This window comes from Oncorhynchus tshawytscha, linkage group LG20 (assembly GCF_018296145.1).
Source record: "Oncorhynchus tshawytscha isolate Ot180627B linkage group LG20, Otsh_v2.0, whole genome shotgun sequence".
NCBI classification, from domain to species: Eukaryota; Metazoa; Chordata; class Actinopteri; order Salmoniformes; family Salmonidae; genus Oncorhynchus; species Oncorhynchus tshawytscha.
Genome location: NC_056448.1, coordinates 34,227,603 through 34,232,216, shown reverse-complemented (window position 1 = coordinate 34,232,216; position 4,614 = coordinate 34,227,603).

The following is a 4,614-nucleotide window of genomic DNA, read 5'->3' as shown; positions in this document are numbered from 1 at the left end:
GATTTAACTCCCACCACTAGTGGGACATTCATTATGAGGGCACATATAAATAATAACAGCATGAGGACAGACTAACTGACAGGTACAGTTACACAGTTACACATAGTAGCTAGTTAGAAATTGTGCAAAAATTCAAAGATTTCAAAGAAGAAGAAAGTAGACAATGAATGTAGGGTGTTCCAGCAAGAGTAGACATTGACATACTTCTTTATTGAGGTATCAGGGAAAGCTGTGTGCTTAGTGTGCAAAGAGAGCATCGCTGTTTACAACTTGTCCTGACGCTTCCAGATGAAACATGCAGAGAAATATAGGAATATATCTTCCGAGCAGAGGGCAGGTGCATCAAAAGAGTTGCTTTCTCAGTTTCAAAAGATGACTTTTCAGTTTCTCAGTTGACTTTTCACAAAACTACATTCAGCAAACAACGGAATTGCGAGAGCTAGCTATGTACTGTTCCACAAAATTGCTAAACATAACAAGCCATTCGCTAATTGACTCTGCAGCAATTTATTTATTTATTTTATTTAACCTTTATTTAACCAGGTAGGCAAAGTTCTCATTTACAACTGCGACCTAGCCAACTGCGACCTGCGACACAAACAACACAGAGTTACACATGGGATAAACAAACGTACAGTCAATAACACAGTAGACAAGTCAATATACACTGTGTGCAAATGTAGTACGATTAGGGAGGTAAGGCAATAAATAGGCCATAGAGGCGAAATAATTGCAATTTAGCATTAACACTGGAGTGATTGATGTGCAAGTAGAGATACTGGGGTGCAAAAGAGCAAAAAGATCAATAACAATATGGGGATGATGTAGTTGGGTGTGTTATTTACAGATTGGCTGTGTACAGGTACAGTGATCAGTGAGCTGCTCTGACAGCTGATGCTTAAAGTTAGAGAGGGAGATATAAGTCTCCAGCTTCAGTGATTTTTGCAATTCGTTCCAGTCATTGGCGGGCAGAGAACTGGAAGGAAAGACGGCCAAAGGAGGAGTTGGCTTTGGGGGTGACCAGTGAAATATACCTGCTGGAGCGCTTGCTACGGGTGGGTGCTGCTTTGGTGACCAGTGAGCTGAGATAAGGCGGGGCTTTACCTAGCAAAGACTTATGGATGACCTGGAGCCAGTGGGTTTGGCGACGAAAATGAAGTGAGGGCCAACCAACGAGAGTATACAGGTCGCAGTGGTGGGTAGTATATGGGGCTTTGGTGACAAAATGGATGGCACTGTGATAGACTACATCCAATTTACTGAATAGAGTGTTGGAGGCTATTTTGTAAATGGCATCGCTGAAGTCAAGGATCGGTAGAATAGTCAGTTTTACGTGGGTATGTTTGGCAGCATGAGTGAAGGAGGCTTTGTTGCAAAATAGGAAGTTGATTCTAGATTTAATTTTGGATTAGAGATGCTTAATGTGAGTCTGAAAGGAGCGTTTACAGTCTAACCAGACACCTAGGTATTTGTAGTTGTCCACATATTCTAAGTCAGAACCGGCCACAGTAGTGATGCTAGAAGGGCGGGTGCATGCGGGCAGCGATCGGTTGAAGAGCATGCAGTTAGTTTTGCTTGCATTTAAGAGCATTTGGAGACCACGGAAGGAGTGTTGCATGGCATTGAAGCTTGTCTGGAGGTTTGTTAACACAGTGTCCAAAGAAAGGCCAGAAGTATACAGAAGGGTGTCGTCTGCAGCAAGAGCAACATCATTGAATTGAAACCTGTGGCCCCCCCATAAAGACTGCCAAAGGTCCGGACAACAGGCCCTCCGATTTGACACACTGAACTCTATCCGGGAAGTCCGGAACCAATACACGCAGTCAGTCAGGAAAGCTAAGGCCAGCTTCTTCAGGCAGAAGTTTGCATCCTGTAGCTCCAACTCCAAAAAGTTCTGGGACACTGTGAAGTCCATGGAGAACAAGAGCACCTCCTCCCAGCTGCCCACTGCACTGAGGCTAGGTAACACGGTCACCACTGATAAATCCATGATTATCGAAAACTTCAATAAGCATTTCTCAACGGCTGGCCATGCCTTCCGCCTGGCTACTCCAACCTCGGCCAACAGCTCTGCCCCCGGCAGCTCCTCGCCCAAGCCTCTCCAGGTTCTCCTTTACCCAAATCCAGATAGCAGATGTTCTGAAAGAGCTGCAAAACCTGGACCCGTACAAATCAGCTGGGCTTGACAATCTGGACCCCTATTTCTGAAACTTTCCGCCGCCATTGTCGCAACCCCTATTACCAGCCTGTTCAACCTCTCTTTCATATCGTCTGAGATCCCCAAGGATTGAAAGCTGCCGCAGTCATCCCCCTCTTCAAAGGGGAGACACCCTGGACCCAAACTGTTACAGACCTATATCCATCCTGCCCTGCCTATCTAAGGTCTTCGAAAGCCAAGTCAACAAACAGGTCACTGACCATCTCGAATCCCACCGTACCTTCTCCGCTGTGCAATCTGGTTTCCGAGCCGGTCACGGGTGCACCTCAGCAACACTCAAGGTACTAAACGATATCATAACCGCCATCGATAAAAGACAGTACTGTGCAGCCGTCTTCATTGACCTTGCCAAGGCTTTCGACTCTGTCAATCACCGTATTCTTATCGGCAGACTCAGTAGCCTCGGTTTTTCGGATGACTGCCTTGCCTGGTTCACCAATTACTTTGCAGACAGAGTTCAGTGTGTCAAATCGGAGGACATGCTGTCCGGTCCTCTGGCAGTCTCTATGGGGGTGCCACAGGGTTCAATTCTCGGGCCGACTCTTTTCTCTGTATATATCAATGATGTTGCTCTTGCTGCGGGCGATTCCCTGATCCACCTCTACGCAGACGACACCATTCTATATACTTTCGGCCCGTCATTGGACACTGTGCTATCTAACCTCCAAACAAGCTTCAATGCCATACAACACTCCTTCCGTGGCCTCCAACTGCTCTTAAACGCTAGTAAAACCAAATGCATGCTTTTCAACCGATCGCTGCCTGCACCCGCATGCCCGACTAGCATCACCACCCTGGATGGTTCCGACCTTGAATATGTGGACATCTATAAGTACCTAGGTGTCTGGCTAGACTGCAAACTCTCCTTCCAGACTCATATCAAACATTTCCAATCGAAAATCAAATCAAGAGTCGGCTTTCTATTCCGCAACAAAGCCTCCTTCACTCACGCCGCCAAGCTTACCCTAGTAAAACTGACTATCCTTCCGATCCTCGACTTCGGCGATGTCATCTACAAAATGGCTTCCAACACTCTACTCAGCAAACTGGATGCAGTCTATCACAGTGCCATCCGTTTTGTCACTAAAGCACCTTATACCACCCACCACTGCGACCTGTATGCTCTAGTCGGCTGGCCCTCATTACATATTCGTCGCCAGACCCACTGGCTCCAGGTCATCTACAAGTCCATGCTAGGTAAAGCTCCGCCTTATCTCAGTTCACTGGTCACGATGGCAACACCCATCCGTAGCACGCGCTCCAGCAGGTGTATCTCACTGATCATCCCTAAAGCCAACACCTCATTTGGCCGCCTTTCGTTCCAGTACTCTGCTGCCTGTGACTGGAACGAATTGCAAAAATCGCTGAAGTTGGAGACTTTTATCTCCCTCACCAACTTCAAACATCAGCTATCTGAGCAGCTAACCGATCGCTGCTGCTGTACATAGTCTATTGGTAAATAGCCCACCCATTTTCACCTACCTCATCCCCATACTGTTTTTATTTATTTACTTGCTCTTTTGCACACCAATATCTCTACCTGTACATGACCATCTGATCATTTATCACTCCAGTGTTAATCTGCAAAATTGTAATTATTCGCCGACCTCCTCATGCCTTTTGCACACATTGTATATAGACTCCCCCCTTTGTTTTCTACTGTGTTATTGACTTGTTAATTGTTTATTCCATGTGTAACTCTGTGTTGTCTGCTCATACTGCTATGCTTTATCTTGGCCAGGTCGCAGTTGCAAATGAGAACTTGTTCTCAACTGGCCTACCTGGTTAAATAAAGGTGAAATAAAATAAAATAAAAAATCTGAGAAGTAGTTGGTGAACCAGGCGAGGCAGTCATTTGAGAAACCAAGGCTGTTGAGTCTGCCGATAAGAATGCGGTGATTGACCGAGTCAAAAGCCTTGGCCAGGTTGATGAAGACGGCTGCACAATACTGTCTATTATCGATGGCAGTTATGATATTGTTTAGGACCTTGAGCGTGGCTGAGGTGCACCAATGACCAGTTCAGAAACCAGATTGCATAGCGGGGAAGGTAAAGTGGGATTCGAAATGGCCTGTGATCTGATTGTTAACTTGGCCTTCGAAGACTTTAGAAATGCAGGGTAGGATAGATAGGTCTGTAACGGTTTGGGTCTAGAATGTCCCCCCCTTAAAGAGGGGGATGACCGTGGCAGCTTTCCAACCTTTAGGGATCTCAGATGATACAAAAGAGAGGTTGAACAGGCCAGTAATAGGGGTTGCAACAATTGCTGCGGATAATGTTAGAAAAGAGAGGGTCCAGATTGTCTAGCCCAGCTGATATGTAGGGGTCCAGATTTTGCAGCTCTTTCAGAACATCAGCTGTCTGGATTTGGGTGAAGGAGAAATGTGGGAGGCTTG